This window comes from Saccopteryx leptura, chromosome 8 (assembly GCF_036850995.1).
Source record: "Saccopteryx leptura isolate mSacLep1 chromosome 8, mSacLep1_pri_phased_curated, whole genome shotgun sequence".
Classification (NCBI taxonomy): Eukaryota; Metazoa; Chordata; class Mammalia; order Chiroptera; family Emballonuridae; genus Saccopteryx; species Saccopteryx leptura.
Genome location: NC_089510.1, coordinates 26,370,101 through 26,395,876, shown reverse-complemented (window position 1 = coordinate 26,395,876; position 25,776 = coordinate 26,370,101). Strand labels below are relative to the sequence as shown.

General features: G+C 37.2%; 1 protein-coding gene and 1 non-coding gene across 3 annotated transcripts in view; both read right to left on the bottom strand.

The window, feature by feature from the left end:
• EPHA6 (EPH receptor A6) overlaps nt 1-25,776 on the bottom strand; it is an 883,820-nt gene that overhangs the window by 595,689 nt on the left and 262,355 nt on the right. The gene's annotated exons all lie outside the window — the stretch shown is intronic.
• TRNAD-GUC (transfer RNA aspartic acid (anticodon GUC)) lies at nt 24,432-24,508 on the bottom strand. Its single transcript has one exon. It is a non-coding gene; the product is annotated as a tRNA-Asp (tRNA).

The window sequence follows — 25,776 nt, the reverse complement described above, 5'->3', positions numbered from 1 at the left end:
CTAGTATGAGATTTCAGAGAATAGGAAGGTTATGTTTAGCTGGGGAATCAAGAGACATTTGAGGAAATCTTGGTATATAGACAGTATCTCCAAGAAAGAGATTATTGGTCAGGAATAAGGAAGTAATAGTGAATGAAAACAAATGCAAAAATAAAGGCACTGTTTAATTAAGAATTAAAGTGGCCAGATTTTCTTTAGTTCTGTATTTTTAGGAAAGCAGTAACAAATATATTTGAGAAGATGAGCTGAGACCATAGTGTGGAGGGTTTTATATGTTTAGCTATGGATTTCATGTTTAATTTAGTTGTCAGTGATGAGAAATAAAGATAATTGCGAAGAGTTCTGCCCTTAAAGGATTAAACTGGCCTCAGAATAGATTGGAGGTAGAAGCGACTGAAGAAAGAAAGATTAAATAAAAGTTCTAGAAAGAGTTAGTCCTTCAGTAGGATGGGTGTAACAGAAATCAAGTTCTGTGAGTAGCATCAAGAAAGCAGAGCTGATAGAATTTGACAACTAATTGTTTGTGAGAAGAAAGAAAGAAAGGGTAGAGTTAGATTACTTAATCATAAAGAAAAGATTGGCCCTGGCCGGTTGGCTCAGCGGTAGAGCGTCGGCCTGGCGTGCGGGGGACCCAGGTTCGATTCCCAGCCAGGGCACATAGGAGAAGCACCCATTTGCTTCTCCACCCCCACCCCCTCCTTCCTCTCTGTCTCTCTCTTCCCCTCCCGCAGCTGAGGCTCCATTGGAGCAAGGATGGCCCAGGCGCTGGGGATGGCTCCTTGGCCTCTGCCCCAGGCGCTAGAGTGGCTCTGGTCGCGGCAGAGCGATGCCCCAGGGGGCAGAGCATCGCCCCCTGGTGGGCAGAGCGTCGCCCCTGGTGGGCATGCCAGGTGGATCCCGGTTGGGCGCATGCGGGAGTCTGTCTGACTGTCTCTCCCCATTTCCAGCTTCAGAAAAATACAAAAAAAAAAAAGAAAAGATTACCAGCCCAGGCTTCTGGCTCAGTAAATAGAGTGTTGACCTGGCATATGAATATCCTGGGTTTGATTCCCAGTCAGGGCATACAGGAGAAGTGACCATCTGCCTCTCTTCTCCTGTGCCTCCCCCTTCTCTCCCTCTTCTTCTCTCACAGTCAGTGGCTCAATTGACTCGAGTGTTGGCCAGCTGCTGAGGGTAGCTCAGTTGATCTGAGCATCAGCCTCAGGCACTATCAATAGCTCAGCTGATTTGAGCATTGGCTGAAGAAAGGGGTCACTGGCTGAATCCTGATTGAGGTGTATGCAGGAGTCTCAAAATTTCCCTTCCTCTCACTTAAGAAAAAAAAGGAAAATTAAAAAAAAAAAGAAAAATGAAAAGATTATCTCTCTAAATAGCATCTGGTTATATGACTGCCAGACACCATATATGCCATATGAATATAACATATCCCCCCAAAACACCAAATACTCAGTATTTCCAACTCTCAATATTAAATGATATTTCTAGTTGTTTTTTTTTTTTGGTTTTTGTTTTTTTTGTTAGGGTTCTTAACAATACCACTCTCAAATGTCTTCAAGGTAGAAGAAATTATATACAATGGCTATACAAGAAAGAGGCATAGTTCAGAAAAAAATAAAATAAAAATCTCCAGAAAAGAAGCTCAATCATATGGAAACCTTGGAGTTAAATGATAAAGAATTTAAAATTAAAGTTCTGAATATATTCAATGAAACATGAGAAAACACTAATAGGTAATTTAATGAACTAAAAAACAAATTAACAAATTAATGAACAAAATGAATACTTCATCAAGGATATTGAAACTTTAAAAACAGAGATGAAGAACTCAATACATAAGTTGAAAACTGAGGTAGCAAGTTTAGCTAATAGAATAAGCCAGATAGAAGAGAGAATCAGTGACATTGAAGACAGGCAACTATAAGTGCTACAGAAAGAAGAGAGAATCACGAATTAGTAAAAATGAAAGAGCTGTGTGAAAAATGTCTGACTCTATCAAAAAGAGCAATATATGAATAAAAGCTATATCAAAAGAAGAAGAGAGAGAGAAGGGAATGGAGAGACTATTAAACAAGTAATAGATGAGAACTTCTCAAGCCTATGGAAAGAGAGCCTCAACTCCAAGCAGCAAATCGAATGCCAAATTACCCCTACCCAAACAGACCTTTTCCAAGAACATCATAATAAAATTATAAAAAAATCAATGTTAAAGAAAGAATCTTCAAGGCAGTTAGGAAAAAGAAGAACATGACATATAAAGGAAGGCCCATTGGGTTATCATTGTACTTCTCAGCAGAAACTTTACAAGTCAAAACAGAGGAACTCAAACATTCAAAATAATGAAAGACAAGAACTACCAGCCAAGAATACTATACCCATCAAAGTTATCCTTCAAATATAAAGGAGAAATAAAAACTTTTGCAGACATAGATAAGCTGAAGGAATGTATCATTAGAAAACCAGCACTACAAGAAATACTCAAAACCAGATACAAAGAATAAAGCAAATCAAAACTACAAGTAAAAGCTCCAACAATGTTACAGTAAAAACAAGGATAATCTGTGACAACAATAACATAAAAGGGGAGAGGATGAAGATCTGCAGTAGTCAAGGAGAACAGAATGCAGAAGCACTCATAAAGCAAAGGACTCGTGTACATATGAACATTTTTCTCTTAATCTAATGGAAATCACCCATGAAAAGGCTATTACTAAAAAATAGCTTAAAAATATAGAAGAAACAGGGAAAGAAGTATGAAATACCATCAATCAAAAACTACTGTCAGAAACACAAAAGAGAGCACAAGGATGGTTCAACATATGTAAATAAATCACCGCAATACACCACATCAAAAAAATAAAGGACAAAAGTCATATGGTTCTCTAAATACAGTATGTTTGTAAAGTCATGGTGCACTTTTGACAGGTCACAGGAAAGCAACAAAAGAGAATAGAAATGTGAAATCTGTACCAAATAAAAGGAAAACCCTCCCAGTTTCTGTAGGATGATGTGGCAGCATGTGCACATGCGCAGATGATGATATAATACCGTGTGTACAGCGGAGCAGCCCAGAGCCATGACAGTCGAGATGTGGACGGTACAGAGGAAAGTTCAGTGTGTTCTGTGGCTCGCTAAATTCGAATCCGTGACCAAAGTGCAATGTGAATATCAGCGCGTTTATAACGAAGTGCCACCACATAGGAATAACATTACTCGGTGGGATAAGCAGTTGAAGGAAACCGGCAGTTTGGTGGAGAAACCCCGTTCTGGTAGGCCATCAGTCAGTGATGAGTCTGCAGAGGCTATACGGGATAGCTACCTAAGGAGTCCTAAAAAATCTGTGCATAAGCCCACATCAAACTGCACTGAATAGGTATGAAACTGGGAGAGTTTTCCTTTTATTTGGTGCAGATTTCATATCTCTATCGTCTTTTGTTGCTTTCTAGTGACCGGTCAAAAGTGCACCATAACTTTACAGGCACACTGTAGATGAAAAAAAGCATTCAATAATATACAACAACCATTGATGTTTAAAATATTAATACAAGATATAGATGAAAAGTACCTCAACATAATAAAGGCCATATATGACAAACCATCGGCCAATATAATGAAAATGGTGGAAAACTAAAGCCTTTTTGTGTAAAGATAGGAATGAGACAAGTCTGTTCATTCTCTCCACTCTTATTCAACATAGTACTGGAAGTTTTAGCCAGAGCAATCAGGGAAGAGAAAAAAATAAAAGGCATCCATATCAGGAAAGAAGAAGTAAAGGTACCACTTTTGGCAAATTATATGATCCTAAAACTATTGCAAATAATAAACCAATACAGTAAAGTTGCAGAATACAAAGTCTATTGCTTTCCTATACACCAATGATGAAACTTCAGAAAATAAACTCAAACAAACAAACAAACAAAAACCCAATTCCTTTTACCATTGCAATACCTAGGAATAAACTTAACAAAGAATAGGAAGGACTTATATACTGAAAACTACAGGGCTTTATTCAAAGAAATTGAAAAAGAAACAATGAAATGAAAAAATATTCATGTTCATGGATTGGAAGAATCAACATAATTAAAATGGCCATATTACCCAAATAAAGATACATATTTAATACAATACCCATCAAATCCCAATATCATTTTTTAAAGAAATAGAATAAAAAAATCACCAGGTTTGTTTGGAACCATATAAAACTCTGAATGGCCGAAGCAATCCTGAGAAGAAAGAATGAAGCTGGAGGTATCACACTACCTGACTTCAAATTATACTTCAGAGCCACAATAATAAAAACACCATGGTACTGGAAGAAAAACAGACATATAGACCAACGGAACAGAATCGAAAGCCCAGAAATAAAATCACATATCCATGGACAAGTAATCTTCAACAAAGAATCCAAAGCAAACAAACAAACAAACGAAAAAACACACAATGGAAAAAGGAAAGCCTCTTCAATGAATGATGCTGGGAAAATTGAAAAGCCACATGAAAAAGAATGAAACTTAACTACACTTTGTTTCCCTGAACAAAAAATAATTCAAAATGAATCAAAGATATAAATATAAGATCTGAAACAATAAATTACATAAAAGAAAACATAGGTACTAAACTTATGGACCTTGGCTGTAGACAACATTTTATGAATTTGACCCCAAAGGTGAGGGAAGTAAAAGCAATAATAAATAAATGGGACTATATCAAATTAAAAAGCTTCTGCACAGCAAAAGAAACTGACAACAAAACAAAAAGGCAGCCAACCAAATGAGAGATAATATTTACCAACAGCTCCAATAAGGGGTTGATATCCAAAATATATAAAGAATTTACCAAGCTCAGCAGTGAACAAGCAAACAATCCAGTTAACAAATGGAGAGAGGACTTGAACAGACACTTTCTCCTAAGAAGACTTACAAATGGCCAACAGATATGTAAAAAATACTCATCTTCAATAGCTAGTAGAGAGATGCAAATCAAAACTAAAATGAGATACCACCTCACACCTGTTTGGCATTATTAACAAGACAGGTAGTAACAAGTGTTAGAGAAGTTGTGGAGAAAAAGGAACCCTCATTAACTGCTGGTGAGAATGTAAACTAGTACAACCATTATGGAAGAAAGTATGGTGATTCTTCAAAAACTTAAGAATAGAACTACCATATGACCCAGTAATTCCTCTACTGGTTATTTACCCAAATAACTTGGGTATGTAATATTGGTATGTAAAGACACATGCACCTCCATGTTCATCGCAGCATTATTCACAGTGGCAAAGACATGGAAACAACCAAAGTGTCCTTCAATAGAGGACTGGATAGAGAAGATGTTACATACATACAATGGAATGCTACTCAGCCATAAGAAATTATGATATATTGCCATTTACGACAACATGGATGGAGCTTGGTAACATACTGAGTGAAATATGTAAATGAGAAAAAGATAAGAACTATATGATTTCACACAGAGGTGGAGTATAAAACTGAGACTCTTGGACATAGATAAAAGTGAAGTGCTTATCTGAGGCAGGGTGATTTGGAGGAGAGAGTGGGGGGAGGAGCTAAAGAGGGACAAACGTGAGTGACGGAGGGGGTTGTGACTTTGGATGATGGGTATACAGCATTATTAACAGTTCAAATGCTATGGAAATATTTAACTAAAACCTATGTAGTCTTATTGATCAATGTCACCCCTTAAAATTTTCATTTTCTAAATAACATTTAGAAAAATAATAATAGTGCATTCCTGTTGGACTGCAGATTTTAGTATCACAATTAAGGACCTGAAAGACTCAGGGGTGGTGATTCTTAGAACATCCTCATTCAATTCTCCTATTTAGCCTGTATTAGAAGACAGATGGATCTTGGAGATTGACAGTGGATTAGCATAAATTTAACCAGGTGATTATTCCAATTACCACTGCTATGCCAGATGTAGGTTCACTGCCAGAGCAAATTAATAAATCCCCTGGTATCTGGTCTGCCAAATGCCCTTTTTCTCCATGTCTGTCAAGAAGGATCACTAGAAGCAATTAGCTTGCTGCTGGAAAGACCAGGAAAACACCATTATAATTTAGTTTTCGGTCATCTTGATAGTGTTTCCCTCTCACAAGATGTCACATTGGTCCACTTCATTGATGACATTGTGCTGACTGGACCTAGTGAGCCAGATGTTGTAACTACTCTAGCCTTATTGGGAAGGTATTTGCATATCAGAGGCTAGGAAATAGATGTCATAAAAGTTCAGGGTCCTTCTACATCAGTGATATTTCTAGGGATAGAGTGCTGTTGAGGGGCAAGTTGAGAGATTCTTTTCTAATGTGAAGGGCAAATTCTTATACCTGGTCCCACTTACAACCCAAAAAGGGGCAGAATATCTACTGACCCCTGTTTTGTTTTTGGAGGCAACACGTTTCTCATTTGGGTCTGTTACTCCATCCCATTCAGCAAATAACCCCAAAGCTGTGAGTTCTGAGTAGGGCCCAGAATAAGAAAAGGCACAGGTCCAGGACTGTGCGAGTTGTTCTGCCACTGGGCCATATGACCTAGCAATCCCAGTGGGTCCAGGACTGTGCGAGTTGTTCTGCCACTGGGCCATATGACCTAGCAATCCCAGTGGAGCCTGAAGTGTCAGTGGCAGAAGAAAAAGCTCAACGTAAGCCCTTACGATTTGGGAGGAAAGTCCTGCCAGTCTCTGTGAATTACTTCCTTTCTGAGAAACAGCTTTTGGACTGCTACTAAGCCTTATTACAAACGGATTGCGCCCTGGCCGGTTGGCTCAGCGGTAGAGCGTCGGCCTAGCGTGCGGAGGACCCGGGTTCGATTCCCGGCCAGGGCACACAGGAGAAGCGCCCATTTGCTTCTCCACCCCTCCGCCGCGCTTTCCTCTCTGTCTCTCTCTTCCCCTCCCGCAGCCAAGGCTCCATTGGAGCAAAGATGGCCCGGGCGCTGGGGATGGCTCTGTGGCCGCTGCCTCAGGCGCTAGAGTGGCTCTGGTCGCAACATGGCGACGCCCAGGATGGGCAGAGCATCGCCCCCTGGTGGGCAGAGCGTCGCCCCATGGTGGGCGTGCCGAGTGGATCCGGGTCGGGCGCATGCGGGAGTCTGTCTGACTGTCTCTCCCTGTTTCCAGCTTCAGAAAAATGAAAAAAAAAAAAAAAAAAAAAACAAACGGATTGCTTAACCACTGGCCAGTGTTTTACCATGTGGTCTGAGGTGGCCGTCATGACCTGGCTGCTATCTGACACACTAAGCCATAGATTTGGGCATGCACAAGAGCATGTGGTCAGGCCCTAAATGTACAAGCAAGCTACCTAAATGTGTAAGAAGTGACCCAAATGCCAATAGTTCCTCTTCCTGAAGCATTGCGTTCTCTTGCCCAACCTGTATCTATGGGCCATGGTGAGTTCTCTACAATCGATTGACAGAAAGAGAAGCCTGAAGCCTGGTTTTCAGATGTTCCTGCATAATATTCAAGTACCACCAAAGTGGGCAGCTACAGCACTACAGACCCTTTCTGGGACATCCTTAAAAATAGTGGTAAAGGATACATTCCTGAAGGACATGGCCATTGGGCAGAACTTCAAGCAATGTACCTGCTTTTTCACTCTGCTTGAAGAAAAAATGGCCAAATGTGTGATTTACAGACAATGGTCCATGTTTTGGCTGAATAGTTAGGCACTTGGAAGGTACATATTGGAAAACTAGTGATAAGGAAATTTGGGAAGAGGTATGTCAATAGACCTCTCTGAATGGAAATAAAAAAAGTAAAGATATTTATATCCCATGTGAATGTGTATCAAAAGGGGACCTCAGCAAAGAAGTAAGATTGTCCATTCCGTGTATGCCAGGCAGCCTCTTTCCCCAGCTGCCCATGTCATTGCTCAGTGGGCTTGTAAACAAGGTGGTCATGGTGGCAACAATGGAGATTACACATGGACCAAGGCCACACAGACTTCCACTCACCAAGGCCACACGGACCAGTGCAACTGCTGAGTGCCAAATCTGCTAGAAGCAAAGACCAGCACTGAGTTGTGACGCTATTCTTTCAGGCGATCAGCCAGCAACCTGGCGGCGTGTTGATTACAATGGACAGCCGCCATTATGGGAGGGGCAGCATTTTGTCCTCACTGGAACAGACACTCTGGGTAGGGATTAGCCTTCTCTGAACACAATGATTCTGCCAGACATACCATCTGTGCACTCACAGAATGTTTCATCCACCAGCATAGCATTCTATGAAACATTGTTTCTTATCAAAAAACTCGTCTAACAGCAAAAGAAGTGTGGCAATAACTCATACTCATGGAATTTACTAGTCCTCCTATATTTCCCACCAAGCTGAAGCAGCTGGATTGAGTACTAAACGGGTGGAATGGCCTTTTGGGAATTCAGTTACAGTGCCTGCTACATGGCAATACCTTGTAGGGCTAAGGTAAGATTCTCTAGTAGAGTGTATATACTGCAATTCAGCATCAGATATATGGCGCTGTTTCTCTCATAGCTACAATTCAAGAGTGCAGGAATCAAGGGGTTGAAATGAGAATGGAGCCACTCACTATGACTCCTAGTGACCCACTAGCAAAATGTTTGTTTTCTGTTCCAACGGTCTGATACTCTGCTGGACTAGAGGTCTTAGTTCCTAAGAGAGAAACGCTTTCACCTGAGGGCAATAGAGATTCCATTGAACTGGAAGTTAAGACAATAGCCCAGGCACTTTGGGCTCCTTATGATTCTGAAATAACTGACAAAAATGGGAGTTACTGTCCTGGCTGGCTGACTGATCCTGATTACCAAAGAGAAATTGGACAGTACTCCACAGTAGAGTATGTTTGCTACTCAGGAAATCCTGTTGTGTGTCTCTTAGTGTTGTCATGCTTTGTGATTCACAGTAATGGAAAAGTGCAACAATCTAACCCAGGCAGGATTTCTACAGCCCAGACCCTTCAGGAAAAGTTGGGGTCACTCCACCAGGTAAAGTACTATGATCAGTTGAGATGCTTGCTGAAGGCAAAGGGGATCCATACTGGGCAGTGGAAGAAGGGAGTTAAAAATACCAGCTTATCGGCATGTGATCAGTTACAGAAATAAGAACCGTCATAGCCATATCTTCATTTCTTTGTTATAAATATGTATTTGTGTATAGCAAACATCTTTGTTTTCTTTTACCTCTTATTCTCTTATCATGGGTCATTGATAGGGGAGCCCAAACGTTTAGAAATTTCACTTCATTAATAGTAACTTTTTAGTTCTAATGAATAGGAGATATGTAACAGTTAGGAAATAGTTCATCTGCTTGCTATTCTCTCTCTTAATGGCTCCCTGGCCTTAACTTTGAAATGCAGCAAAAAGTTTACTGTTGCAGAATGTGGGGAAAGCTTAGATTGGGAAGAGACCTGACAACTAGGGGAGTTCAAATCACAATTGCTGTTTGTAAAAGCCGAGCCTCAAGATTTACTGTGAAAAGTTAAGGCCTGTAAATTAATTAGAAACTTAGTTCACTAATCCTAAATCTTGACCTTATATACTAAGAAAACGAGGAGTCTTCTCATGGACAAGTCAGAGGCCGATGGTTGTGGAGGCACCAGGTCCCAGGTGTTCCTGGGAGACACCTGCCCCAGCTGCCTGGAAGATTTACTAAGGACACCAGGTAGGACCGTGCTAATTGACCTGTGCTATCAGAAGAACTTGCAGAGAAGACATTCCTCCAACTAAACCTCCACCTCCTGCACGTTGTGACATGACTAACGGCACCAACTTTATTTTTCCCCTTACACCATTACTAACAGCCCCTGAATTCTATAAAAACCGCCAGCACCAGGAGAGTATAAAGGCACTTCTTCTGGACAGGAGTCCCCCTTCCTCTCAAGTTGCTGCAAGTTAAATTAAAGACTTATACCTACTCAGTCCCTGTCTCTCATGAAATTGGCAAAAAAAAAGGGCTACAAACAACATGAATCCCAGTTTGTTCTGGTAACATCATAAGAGATTGACTTTTATGTACATCATTGTATTTAAGACCTAGGACATCAAGGAGAAGAGTAAATATCACTCAGGACTTGACCTCCTCTTCTAGGGAAGGAGTAGTGTGTTTTTGGATGTATGCAGGATGTTAGATGGAACTGTGACCTGGTATTGTCTTTATTTGGAGATAAAGAATAGTTTAAGCTTCCTTATGTGTGCCAAGTTGGAAAGGGATGAAATTATGATGATTAATTTTATGTTTTAACTTGCCTGGGCCATGAAGTGCCCTATCATTTATTCCACTGTTATTCTTAGTGTGTCTGAGAGTGCCTTTCTGGACAAATTAACATTTGAATAACCAGACTGTCTTCCCTAATAAGGCTAAACTTCATCTAATCAATTGAATATCAGAATAGAAGAAAAAGGATGAATAAGAAGGATCCTCTCCTCCCTAGTTACTTGAAAAGGGGCATTGGACTTTTATAAAAAGCCTTTGGACTCAGGCCTTGGCAGATTGGCTCAGTGGTAGAGCATCGGCCTGGCGTGCAGGAGTCCTGGGTTCAATTCCCAGCCGGGGCACACAGGAGAGGCGGCCATCTGCTTCTCCACCCCTCCCCCTCTCCTTCCTCACTGTCTCTCTCTTCCCCTCCTGCAGCCAAGGTTCCATTGGAGCAAAGATGGCCCGGGCACTGAGGATGGCTCTGTGGCCTCTGCCTCAGGCACTAGAATGGTTCTGGATGCAACAGAGCGACACCCCAGAGGGGCAGAGCATCGCCCCCTGGTGGGCATGCTGGGTGGATCCTGGTCAGGTGCATGCGGGAGTCTGTCTGACTGCCTCCCTGTTTCCAGCTTCGGAAAAATGAAAAAAAAAAAGAGAAAAAAAAAAGCCTTTGGACTCAGACTGTAACACTGGCTCTTTGGGGTTTGATCCTTTTGGGTTTCAGACTGGACATACATAGTCAGCACTCATGGTTCTCAGGCCTATGAACTCAGACATTATATCACTGACTTTCCTACATCTCAAGCTTGCTGACTGCAGATCTTGGGACTTCTCAGTCTCCAAAAGCACATGAACCAATTCCTTAATCAATCTGTCTCCTTCCCTATCTGTCTGTCTATCCATCTATCTATCTATGTTTCTAATCTGTGACACACCTATCCTATTGGTTCTATTTCTTTACGGAATCCTGACTAATACAGAAGGCCATATTAAGTACAGACTCAGGAAACTCAGGGATTGAAATACATAGTTGAATATTAGTATATATTGCTCAATAAAATGGCATTTAAGGTATACAAGGACATATTTGGAAAATTATGCCAAAAGAAAACAAAATAACCACCATAGAAACAATCTCTAGAAATTCACTCTATACCTACTTATAGTACTTACAAAAGGTACTATGTTAAAAATATAGTTTATGATTTCCCAACATTCACAAACTTTAGTAATTTTCAATCTTTAGGGTGACATATTTGTGACAATATAAAGTTACACTGAGTAAGACTGCAGGATTTACTGACCACTCTAAAACTTAATCTTTTCTCTATAAATTATAAGGAGACAGAATCATTCAGATCCATTGCAACAATATGACATTTTAGACTTCAAAAATAAACTCTATACAGTTTCTCAATATGAAACTGTACTTTTTACAAAAGAATAGTGGTAACTCTGAAAGTTGCTATGTTAAATATTAAGCACATGGTTAGTAATTTTCTTATACTCTTTCATTTAGGTAAGTTCCTCACCTCTAACTAAAAAAAAAAAAAGTACATTTCAAATGTGTATGAGAAACTAGGACTGTGTATTATGTGTAATAACACAGGAATACCAAGTATTCCTGTAAGTAGTCCTACTTAGATCCTTTCTTAAATAAATGAGAATATGTTAAACTGACATTAAAAACAAGTAAGAGTAAAATAAGCAACGTCCTTCAATTGTAAGAAGTGCTGATGACCTCTTCAGTATCACATAACTTAAAATGTCAATAATAAAGCATTTATGTTAATGCCAGAGTAACTAAAAACTATATGAAAGCAAATGTGCCTGTGTCATAAATGCATATATAGTTTTAATCATGACATAAACTTGTTCATAAATAACTTTTATTAATATTCTATTTCATTATACCTCTGACACTCTGTTCTAAAATCTTTGACCACACATTAATCAAGGTTGTTTTAAATTGAGATCAATAGCTCTGTTTGTCAAAGTAAATAATTATAGAGAATACATGACATGTTCATATTCATCTGCTTAATTAACATTGATTTTATTCAGTTACATTTTGGAGACGATGTTTAAGTAACTGCTGACACTTGAAGGATGCATGAATTAGAGGCACCAACTGACTGTGCTGTCAAAAATCCATATATAAGTTTTGACTGAAAAAACTTATAACTTTTGTCTTCCTGTGTCAACAGATCACTAAACAAGCATTGAAAATATTTTTTAAAAAATCTGCATAAAAGTGGACCGGGGAAGTTCAAACCCGCTTTATTCAAGTGTCAACTGCATATTCATTTGTAGTTAATATGTTAAGAATAGTCTTCCACTAATTCTTATTAGTTGAAGTCTGATCAGTTGTTTCCATTGATCTCACAAATCGCCTTTCCTCCAGCATCCTGATTAGAATTTTTATCAAACTCATGTTTAATTAAAAGAAATTTAGTTACTTCAATCTTAACATAAATTTTTCCTTGACTCTGATCAAATTATTTAAATTGGCCCTGGCCGGTTGGATCAGTGGTGGAGCGTCGGCCTGGCGTGCAGAAGTCCCGGTTCGATTCCCGGCCAGGACACACAGGAGAAGCGCCCATCTGCTTCTCCACCCCTCCCCCTCTCCTTCCTCTCTGTCTCTCTCTTCCCCTCCCGCAGCCAAGGCTCCATTGGAGCAAAAGATGGCCCAGGCGCTGGGGATGGCTCCTTGGCCTCTGCCTCAGGCGCTAGAGTGGCTCTGGTCACAACAGAGCGACGCCCCAGAGGGGCAGAGCATCACCCCCTGGTGGGCAGAGCGTCGCCCCCTGGTCGGAGTGCCGGGAGGATCCCGGTCAGGCGCATGCGGGAGTCTGTCTGACTGTCTCTCCCCATTTCCGGCTTCAGAAAAATACAGAAAAAAACCAAAAAAAAAAAATTATTTAAATTTCCCAAGCTCATTCCCCTATTTCTAGTCACAGAGCTAATAATTTCCCATTTGTATTATAGTATGTGGTAGGCACAATAATGGCACCCCAAAGATGTTGATGACCTAATCCTGAGAACCTGTGACTGTATATGTTACCTTACATGGTATAAGGAACTTTGCAAATATAATTAAGGTTAAAATCTTATGATAAAGAAAATGCACTGGACTATCCATCCATCTGGATGGGCCAGATCTAATCACAAGAGCCCTTAAAAGTAGGACATTTTCTCTAATTGGAAGGAGAAGAGAGACTGGAGTTAAAAAGGTAGAGAGAGAGGAGAAAGGTGGCAGAAGAGGCAGTCAGAGAACATTCAAAAATAAGCAGGATATGACATGTTGTTGCTGACTGTGAATCACGGCAACCCATATACGAGAACTTGGAAGTCCCCTAGGAACTAAGCGCAGTCGCTGGCTGACAGTTGGAAGGTTATTGGGACCTCAGTCCTACAACCATAAAGAATTGGATCCTGATAACAACATAAATAAATTTGAAAGCCCAGGCTTCCCCATCAGACTTGACAGCCAATAACTTGGCTTTAGACTTATATATAAAACCCAGAGCTGAGAAACCAGTGAAATCAATGTGGATGTCTGACATAACACTATGAGATAAAATTTTGTGTCGTTTTAAACTTCTAAATTTGTGCTACTTCCTTATAGCAAGAGCAGTATTTTAAAATTCGGCAATTTTGATATTTGTTACGAAGTTTATATATAATCATCTAGTTATTTGCAAAGGGCATCATTATTCCCCTTTTCAGTGAACATAATAGGTCTTAAAGAAGAAATAAAATGACTTCTAAAAGATTCTGTACAGCATACCACAGAGAAATAAATCCCACCCAGGTTTTTTAAGTTTTAGTTTAAATTTCAAAAAAAAAAAAATAATAAATCTGATAGTATTGTTAATGCAGAGTAACATTAGAAGTTGGAATTTTATTTTTTTCTTATTTGCCTTTTTTATTTATTTTCTTATATTGCCTTTCTTGAAATTAAAAAAAAATGCTTAGTTAATTCTTTTCTATTTTTAAGATAAGAAAAAAATTAATATTCTATTTAAGAAAAATTAACTGTAATATTGAAGTCTGAAAGTGCTTAAATTCCCTAGAAAAGATATAGGACAGTGCAACACTATATATTCCCTATTTTAATTATATTCTATATAGAACCAGTCTGGTTTTCTTGTATACCCATCTAATTTACATATTCTAATATTGTGTAATAATATGAATACGTAATGTATGTTTTAGTTCAATTGCTGAACTAATTCAGATGGTTTGGCATCCTTCATTTCATGTGATGTCAGCATTATGCCTCTTGAATCGCCAGCCTCGAGAGTACCCAATAGAGATTGTTCTTGAAGGTGTAGCCAGCCTTTCCAAAAATAATAGAGTTAAATTTTCATAAGATCTGATCAAGTAGGTGCATAATAGCAATCAATGCATTCCTATAAGTGTTATAGGTCTATTTAACAAGAAATAAATTTTAAAGGCACAAATATACATAGAAGAAAATGAAAATTACAACTTGATTTTTAATGTTTAGAAAAAAGGTGATAAACATATCTCCTCAGTGTGATAATTTAGATATATCAATATCTTGATAGTTTCCATCAAAAGTTATATATTTTTTGATATTTGAAATATTTTTGGTACATTTTGCTTTAACTGCACCTTGATCAATTAAAAAAATATAATGAATATCCTAAATTGAAAAATCATCTCTGTTCAAATGTATAATATTCTTCTAAAAACACAAACACAGCTTCTGTAAGAGATTACAGTCATTATATTTTTAATATTTTCACAATAAAAAAGTCTATTTATATAAGGTCTACTGGAAAGTTCTGTCCGTTTCTGTCACAAGTTTCGACACGTAAGCACGTTTATTTGGCACATGTGTGCCTCTCTACTTTTATTACTTAATGTATATATACTGACGTAGCAAATTAACTAAAACAAAGTTGATTCACATTAGTCTTATGTGTGAAGTGATAGTGTACCCATGGCTACTGATAAAGTTCATTTACGCCATTGTAATTTTTACAAATTTCAACAAGGAAGAAATGCTACAGAAGTATGTCTGACATGTCCACCATATTCCCCGGACTTAGCACTCTCCGACTATCACTTGTTTTTATCCTTACAAAATTTTTTGAAGGGCAAAAAATTTAAAAAGGAAGAAGATATCAAACAAGCACTGGTCAATTTTTCACATCAAAAGATAAAACATTTTTCAAAAATGGGATATACAAATTGCCCTCCCGCTGGCAAGAAATCATTAATAATAATGGCAATTATATTATTTAATAAAGTTTATTGACGGTAAGAAAAATTTGTATTTTGTTTTATTCCAAAAACGGACAAGAACTTTCCAGTAGACCTTATATTTTAGTCTTCTTGTGTGTTTCATAACTAAAGTAAATAAGTTTAAATCAAGGTTTGATAAAATTTTTCACTCTATGTTTAGGTTGTTTATAAATTCTATTAGAAGAAGAAATAGTGATATAAATTTCTGAGATATTAAAATTCACTAGGTTAAAAAGGCAAACATTTTATTTGGACCATCAGTGTTTACCAGAATTGATCATACTGGAATTTCTGGTGCAGCCAGAAGTAGAAATTTAATTCTGGTGAGGTGCAGCATGGCTTCCAGTCCCAGAGTTGTTCTCTTAGTTGAAAGAGTCCATATAATATAATAAAATTCCACACGGCACAAATTCTCAAAATTTAGATATAAAGAAATTTATATTTGTATTAGATATCAATTTTCCCCCCAATTTTTTTTTATTCATTTTAGAGAGGAGAGAGAGAGAGAGAGAGAGAGAGAGAGAGAGAGAGAGAGGAGAGTGAGAGAGAGAGAGAGGAGAGAGAGAGAGGGGGGAGGAGCTGGAAGCATCAACTCCCATATGTGCCTTGACCAGGCAAGCCCAGGGTTTCGAACTGGTGACCTCAGCATTTCCAAGTCGACGCTTTATCCACTGCACCACCACAGGTCCAAAAATTTTAAGAAAAAGAAATCCTCTTTAGACAACTATCTTTTTTCCTCCCTGTTGAACTAACTATATTACTGAGGTTTATAGTCAACAAACATTCATCAAATACCAATTATGCTTAAAAGTGGGGATTTATCTAGGTAACTTATTTAAAAATGGGCATTTTACAACCTTTTTGAATGTGGTTCATGTTCTGTTCAGAAAACTTAAAGACGTCACTTCATTTTAATATTAATAATAATCATTTTGGAAATTCAAGGTTGAATGATAACAGGAGTAGTTTTATTGTAATGAGTGAAATGAAATGGATGGATTATTTTATGTTTTGGGTTAAGTTATTCATACAGTGTTAATTTTATTGTCTAAAATTATGATTCTGATCTGTCATTTAATACCTGTCAAACACTTTGAAGAAAAACTATGATATATGAAAGCCACATGTTGATTCAGATCTTATCAGAAAATAACATGCATTGACTTTATGGTCAAAAATGTATATAATGGCTATTTAAAATAGCTATTGACTTGGCAGGATTATAGATATACATTATAGTAATTAAACACAATTCTTTCTGTATCCTAAAGTTCTCTAATTTAAAGTTTTATTAGGTATTTACAAAGGTGACTGATATCTGTGCCTATTTAGACTCTTCGGTAATGATATACTATTTTTTTTTTTTTTACTGGCACAGTATTGGAACATCTTGGTAGCATAATATAATACAAGGCAGGTAAGGCATTAATAGAAGAAAATTCATAAGAGACACTTCTGCCCAGAATGTTTTGCAACTTAATCCTAGTATAGCCTCCTATTGTCTCACCTAAGAAGAAAAAGACATAGAGTCAACTTCCATTCTTACTGCCTTGTAATTGTAGAGGTACAGAAAAGGGCAATGAAGTAATACAGAAATTATTAGAAAAGAACTAATCATTATACCAGTCTAATAGTTAATTTTAAGAAACCATTAGTTGTGTAGTCAGACCAAAGTCAAGAATAGATACTGAGTAAAATACTGAACTACTGGTCAAGGTAATATATAAAGTGTACCTTTATATATTTTTCAACATATATTGTCTTTTCTTACTCAAAACTAGAGACAACAATGATATCTTAATTTTGCTCCTCTATATATTTTTAATGTTAGTTCTATAATATTTTAGACTTTCTGTTCAAGTATTCAAAATTGTTTATTAATATATTTCATATATATTGTTTTCCAAGAATGACTAAACAAATTAGTTTATGATTTTGGGAGATGATTTACTATAATCAACTATTTTTCATAATTGATTTTTATTATAAAATGGTAAAGAGATTTAGAGAGCTGTTGAGAGTTGTTGCAATACTAAGTTTTATTTACCTGTCAATATAAACTGTTATTTTCTTTCTGTGATTTTCAAAACCTTGGGAGAAACAACCCCAAACTCTGTTAGTATAACTTTTCTTATTTCTCTTATCGAGGATTACATTTAATAATATACAGCCTTTATATAGGAGCACAGTTCTCAAGTAAAGTTTAATTTTTGATATCTTGTTTTTATTATGGTTATTAATGTTCAAGATTACTTATGTCCCCAGGCAAGTTACTTTGTATCTCTAGATTTTAATTTATCTTGTTAAATTACAGATTGAAATAATAATAGATTCTATTGAAGTTACTGTATATACAGCATTTAACATAATGGCTGACATAGGAAGCACTCAATAAATTTTATTATTAAAAACACCATGGTTATATTTATTATATATATTATTATATTATTATGAAACCTTAATATTAACAATAACAAATTAATTTATATTAATATAAATTATAGTAATTTTAATAACAATGCCACAAAGTTATATTTATTATATTGATTAAAATAGAAATTAATTATTTCATTTTTAACATGAAACTTTTCATGCAATGATTTTCTGTATTTGTTTCAGGTTATTTATTAATTGTAAGAAGCTCTAGGTCCTCTCAGCAAGGCACAAAACCTAATTACAATCTTTATCTAGTCCTTAAAAGTAAGACCAATAAGGCCAAAACAGTGCAATCTTAGACCAGCAAGCATTATGCCTTGTGTGTGTGCTAATGCTCAAATGGCCAAGTCTGAAGAAAGTCTATCCATCAATTGCATGTCTAGCAGATGATGCCAGTTAAATAAAGTCTTTGGATCAGCTTGCGAGGCTTGGGATATTTTTCATATCCATATTTAGTCTCTTATTCACCCCAATCTTATTGAGCACCTACTAAGCATAAGGCACTGTAAGACATAAAAGATATACAGGATATTTTCTATTTTCTCAAGTAGCCATCATCTGGCACTAGATAAAGAAATGGATGTAATATAAGTGAATGTTATATAAAAGAAGATAAACATGAAAAATCACTTTTAAGTGGAGTTTAAAATTTAAAATATTTTAAAATTTGCCCTAGCCAGTTGGGTCAGTGGTAGAGTGTTGGCCCAGCATGTGGATATCCTGGGTTTGATTCCCAGTCAAGGCACAGAGGAGAAGTGACCATCTGCTTCTCCACCTGTCCCCCTCTAGCTTCTCTCTCTCTTTCTCCTTCCACAGTCATAGCTTGATTGGAGTGAGTTGGCCCTGACTGCTGAGGATGGCTCTGTGGCATCCACCTCGGGCACTAGAAATAGCTCAGCTGCTGAGCAAGGAAGCAATGCCTCAGATGGGCAGAGCATCCCCAGTAGGGGGCTTACCGGGTGGAATCACACATGCAGGAGTATGTCTCTGCCTCCCCTCCTCTCACTTAATAATAATAATACATTTTTTAATTTAAAAAATTTGTATTATAAGAAGGGCCATAGAACATAGACTGGTTGCTAATAGCTGGAGATCCTGAAGCACCGGATTTTGAGTATAGAAATGAACAAAGGCTTTGGGTTTGATAACCATCTGACTTATTTTGGGACTTAATCCAGGTTGCTGGAGCATAGGTTCTATGAAGGCTACAGTGTAATAAAATAAGACAGGGAAGCTACATTAAGCCCATACTGGAGAGTTCCAGGTTAAAGCACCGCATGGGTCCTTAAGCTTTTGGGGCCCAGTTGCATGACTAACACGCCCACCATTTATTTCAGGTGCCTAAAATGTAGGTAGTCAATGCTTTAAATTTTTGGTAAATGAATGAGCTAATCAATTAAAGCTTTTACTTTAATCAATAAGATGGGTAGGCATGAGGTGGATTTTAGAAAGAATGATCATATGGTGGCATATTATCCTAAATTAAAGAGTTTAAATTTAATTTTCTGAATAATAAAAAAAGAGGTCAGAATTTGAGGAGGAGCGACTAAAAAATACCAAAACACTTTTCATGACAGAAAAGAAGAGTGAAAACCTGTGAAGGGGTTAAGTTTTATCTTTCAAGCTTACATATTAGTCTGCCACAATTTCACGGGTGCTGACAGAAGACAAAAGACTCCTGGATGGGGGGAGAAACTTTATTAATTACAACTACAGGGGTAACCACATATTAGCATTTGTGTTGGGTCCTTAGGCCCCATTTCCCACAAAGGTAACTGACATGAATATTCAGTGTGCTGCATTACAGAAGAAGAAACTGAATCTTTTATATAAGGCGGTAAGGGTGCAAAAACTTGGCCCCAGAATGAAACATTGATTTTATAACACTGGACAGTAAAACTGCTCTTTGAGAGAAAAAGAGGGGGGGGGAAAGGGGGAGAGAGAGAGAGAACCTCTTTCATCCCAAATGTTAACTATACAAACATCTTTGTGAAGATAGTCCAAATCAAAGGCAGCTTATAAGATATGCAAACACATGAGAAAGCCATAGAGAATTGTCACCCAATAGTGAAGGCCAGAATTAGGAGATGGTAGTGAAAATTCCATTACAATAATTACTGTATTCATGAAAGTTTCTATGCTTTTATTTAGTGCACAAATCACATTTTTAACTAGAGCAGGAGACTATTCCTTTTTACATGGCTTTCTCGGTAGCAGTAGAAAAGATAATTACTTCACTGCTTCTATCCCATAGTTCATCATAACCTAGGAGGGAAATGTTGACATCTTCCAGGAATAAATTATGTCAGAATTTAAGATTTCTGTACTTTCTTTTTGAAGATGGGAGTTAAATTCACAGAACTCTATGAGGAGAGTTTCTATCATCTTGACAAAATCTAATATATACATTATACATATATATCAGATATCTATCTATCTATCTCTCCATCTCTCTATCATCTATCTAGCTATCATCTATCTCTATCTCTCCATCTCTCTATCATCTATTATCTATCTATCATCTATCATCTATTCATGAGTTGTTATCACTTATGTAGTTAAGGCAAAGGATGAATCAATTGTGTGAATACACTAAAATATCAGAGTCAGTATGCTTTGATCTGAGCTGTGAATATAGTAGTGGCTTTTCTCCTTATGTGTATTTTATAGATACTTTTAGGTATAACTGACCTTTTAAAGAACAAAGTTGAAGCAACACAGCCACGCACTTATACCAAAGGCCTCAACTAACCAGGTTGAACTTTAGGTGACCCGGCTCCAGGGAAGTCCCCATAACTCTCCACCTGAGCAATCCTGACTGATATCTTGCCTCACCCTCACACATCCTGCCAGCTAGTCATTCCCCCCACACTTATCTGAACATTCTGTTGCTTGGTCATTACTCACCACCCCCTCCATTGTTTAACCGCCACAGGTAACAGAAGTTTTTTCCGACAGAGGGAAATACAGTCAAATTCAGTCCTATAGGCTGGGGCTTTTCATTCTCCGGGGCTAACGCAGAGGCAGATTTAATGGCGGGTGCACCAGGTGCGAGCCCTGGACCCCGTCTTCTGAAGGGCCCCGCGAAACTCCAACTTAACACATTTTTTTCAAGGACACCAAGTTTGGTTTTATATGTGCAATTTTAACATTAATAGTACATAATACTTTTATTGATTTAAAAATATGGTTTTCTTATTTAAAAAATATGTATTCTTATTTTCCCTGTCTCTGTTTTTTTTAAGGGGCCCAATATTTTCTTCTGCGCCCGGGACCTCAATCGACCTTAATCTACCTCTGGGCTGACGCCACTAGTGTCTCAGCCCACCTGTTCACAGATGCATAAGTAAATTTATTAAAAACTCATCAGGCCTTGTGCGTCCCTACTTTGGGGACCTAACAATTGGGTCTTTTAACTTAATACTACCGAAAATGAAATCTAGCCTTTCTCCTCAGTTCCTAAAGGTGATCTTAAACTAAAAGGTAATGTCATGTTCAACAAGAATATCTTTGCTTGGGGAACTTGGGCCAACCAGAGAGTTACAATGCAATTTAGGGTAGGGGCTCTGGGCCACACCAACAATATGATAATTTAAGATGTATCAATTGCCTAGTATCAGTTGATTTCTTGAGGGGGCAGAGATTGAGATCACATGGGAAATCAATCATCCTTATGTGATGGAGCCCCAGTTAAAATTCTGGACATCAAACTTTGGTGAGTATCCCTGGTTGGCAATACTGTGTGTACTGTAACACATTGATACTGGGGGTGTAGCACTGTCTTGACCACAGTGAAGAGGAGAAATAGAATCTCGTTGTTTGGAACTCTCCTACACCCTCTTCTTTTGTCTGATTGTAACCTGCAATATTTAGCTGTAATAAACTGTGATTATGAGCATACCAGCTTTCAATGAATTCTGTGACTCCTTTAGTAAATTTTTGAATGTCAGGATGGTTTTGGGAAACTCTGAACTTGCAATTGATGTTAGAAGTGAGGGTGATCTTGTGTTGACTGTTGTTTCTCCAACTTTGCACAGATCCCAACTCTAAAATAATTATATTCAGGAATATTTCATCTTTTTTCTAGGGAACATACAGTTTTACAATTTCAAAAATTTGTTTTGCATGTTTGAATATCTAAAGGACAACATTCCATTTCATTTTTATCATATATACTTAAATATATATATATATATATATATATATATGAATATGTTATGTAATTTTGTAAAATTCTAGATTCTGTTTTCCAAATATATTAAAATTTTCTTAAAAAAATTAACAACATTGACTACCTATCATTGACATACATATCATTCCTACAAACCAAACACTTTTAAAATTAGGTATATCTTACCTAAAAAATTGTATGTATTTAAAATGATAACAAATTTGGCTATTTTATAATCATGACAGGCTAATTCTTCCTCATTTCTATTTTAAGTAATTTTACTCTTACACATTTCTCAAGATTTATGGTAAACTTAAGGAATTTCACACTTTGAAGTCTTTACAGAGGCAATTATTGAGTTTCCTAATTAGAAATATCAACTATTGCACAGCCCTAGGGATATTCATTATAGGAACTGTAATCCCAGCTGCCTAACAAAGCATTGGAGACATCGTCCTACAAAAAATGAGAAGGTCGAATCTACTACACTGATTTCATCACTTTTTTCAAGAATACATAGCTACAGTAGAGAAAGACAAACTGTTTATAGACTCTTTGCTGGTACAATGGTATAAAAAGAATTTTTAAACGCCATTATCATGAATACATGCTTATTACATTACATGTCTACCGTGTGGAACCTGTACACAGAGGACTGTCAACCTCCCTTCCTAGTAATGTGGCTGTGGAACCAGCCAAAGCAACTTTTAGCCTCAGTCTCAGATGGACTTGAGCGGGCCATTTAAGTCCCCTTGTAGCCAGCATGAGAAAATATGTTCTCATTACTTCTCCTTAGCCCTATAACCTGGTGACAGTTCTTCTTTTAGTCATGGGCCAGAGGAAGCAAGCCAAAAAAAATCTGTCATCTTCTAAATTCACAGCATGAGGCTATAACATTTCTTTAAGACTTCTTTTTTTATTTGTCTTCTACTGTCAGTCTGACTGGCAAAGTCACAGCAGGAGATAAAAATAAAAAGAATCATCAAAGAAACCCATGTGCAGATTTTCCCTACTGGAGTTTTCAGCAAGAGGGGTTAAAAAAAAGTGAATGTGGCTAAATTGACATTTGCCTTCCAGCAAAACTTTAATAAAAGGGAAAAAACAAATATATGCTCGCCCACTCCTAAACATGTCCCCTGATATCAGAAAATGGAATGTTTCATCTTTGTAATAGAAGAAAAGACCAATTGCACATTTTGTTGTAAGCAATTTTAAAAATATAAAAATTAAAAATGATTTCTAATATTCAGGTTGACAAAAGTCCGTATAAATTTACATTTATTTCAAGGTCAAATTTTACACAAAAATGTTGACAGAAACCTATACAAATGTTTTAAAATTCTGATATAAAACAGAAAATTAACACTAGTGTGTGATCATGAAAGCATTTAGGTCACCTCAATTTAAAATCAATCTTATAGAAAGTAGCATATAATAAAAAAAAATTACATTTTAACATTATAACTTCACAATGAATTTTTGAAAAGACTGGCATTTTTAAAATTCATATAGATTTTATTGCAAGTGTTTTTTAAATGAACATGCTGTTTAACAAAATCTGTATATTGTATTTGGTTAACAATTAGGTTATTAAATTATAATTGCATTTTTTGAAAATACACTATCTTTTGGAATAATTTTAGAATTTTAGATTTACAGAAAAGTTGTAATGTTAATATGAATAATTAATTCTGATATATCCCTCACCTGGTTTCCTGAATTATTATCTTATATAAACTAATATTAGCGTGTTCTTATTAACTAAATTATAGGTTTTATTTGGATTCCACCAGTTTTCAAGGATCCAATCTTAGGGGCCACATTGCATTTGGTTGTCATGTCACTCTGGTCTCTGACAGTTTGATAATCTTTGATTTTCATGACCTTGAAAATATTAGGAAGCACTGCTCAGATATCCTTACAATGTTCCCAGTCTGGATTTACACAAATACTTTTTAAATCCATTAATTTGATTTTTGTATAATTTTGCCTAGTGCAACTGTTGAGTAACCCATCACTCAATTAAATCAATCAGTTCATTCATGCATTCATTCATTTGTTTGTTTGGGGTTTTTTTTTATTTTTCTGAAGCTGGAAACGGGGAGAGACAGTCAGACAGACTCTTGCATGCGCCTGACCGGGATCCACCCGGCACGCCCACCAGGGGGCGATGCTCTGCCTCTCTGGAGCGTCGCTCTGTTGCGACCAGAGCCACTCTAGCGCCTGGGGCAGAGGCCAAGGAGCCATCCCCAGCGCCCGGGCCATCTTTGCTCCAATGGAGCCACGCTGTGGGAGGGGAAGAGAGAGACAGAGAGGAAGGAGAGGGGGAGGGGTGGAGAAGCAGATGGGTGCTTCTCCTGTGTGCCCTGGCCGGGAATCGAACCCAGGACCCCTTGCACGACAGGCCGACGCTCTACCACTGAGCCAACCGGCCAGGGCTTGTTTTTTTTTTTTTTTTCATTACTAAGAAGAGGAAGTTGTACTGCCAGAAAGACTTGGCAAAACTTTCTCTACTAATCAAAGAACTTTATAACAAGAAAAGTCATTAGAATGTGATTTTTTTCATTAAGTTTATAAGCATTTACTGAATGTTTACTTTGTGCTTTGCATTGTACTTTGTAGGGGACATGCAGAAATAAAAGATGCAATTTCTTTTCTCAGATAAAATATACAAGGAAAATGGGAAAAGTTAAGTAAACATGAAATTGTCATAAAGGAGTTGGTGGACAGAGTGTGAGAGAGTTAATGTTAAAGCTATCCCTATAACACAATGTTCACAAAGGCAGATAGTCATGACTGCAAAATAACTGAACACGTTCAAATATATCTTATCTTTATGAATATTATCTACACTTCAATTTAGAAAGAGATGTGGAAAAAAAAATCTTCTCAGGCAGAAGGGGTAACATCCTAAGAAAGGTTTTCAGAATGACTTGGGTTTCACCAGGGGAAGAAATGAGCAAGTGGAGATGCAGGCAAAGGAAGCCAGTGCTTTAGTGTGGCTGGAGCCTGCGATGCTAGCGTGCTTGCAAATGTCTTTTGGATTTTATTGAAATGAGGAAGAAAAGTAAAGAGAGGGTTATTTCCTCTCTGATTTTAAGTAACAGAACAAAAAAATAAAAATTTCATTTCTGAATGTATTGAATTATTCTCATTAAAAGAGCAACTTAAATCACTCCACATATTGCAAATGTTTTACTGTTCGTCTTCTTTTTAAATTTTACATTTTAGAAAGAATATTCTGTCCACAGGTGTGTATAGTGAACTGGAGGGAAAAGAAACTAGAAGCAGGAAATAAGCAGAAAACTTTGAAAATAATCATGACAAAATAATGAGGTTATGAAATAGAGATGGAGTTTTGTTTTTTGTTTTTGCTTTTAGAAGGTAGAATCTGTAAGATATGCATGAAATTGAGTATAGAAAATTGAGGAGGAAGTGAATTTCTACCGAGTTGATATGGTGACTACTGGAGAGCTGTGTAGTACAGGGAAGAGAAGAGGCGAGGAGTGAGGTGGCAGGGAGCTCAAGATAAAAGGCCACATTGAAATAGTTAGAAGAGGCAGACACATGGCCTCGCTAAAAATCCCACAGCAGAAGGGTGATCCTCAATAGGGAGGAATCTAAAAACAATACAGAACTTCTCTTTGGAAAGTGAGAAGTTTGTGTTACTAATCAGGCACCTCAACCCTTGGGTCCAGCACTGGAGA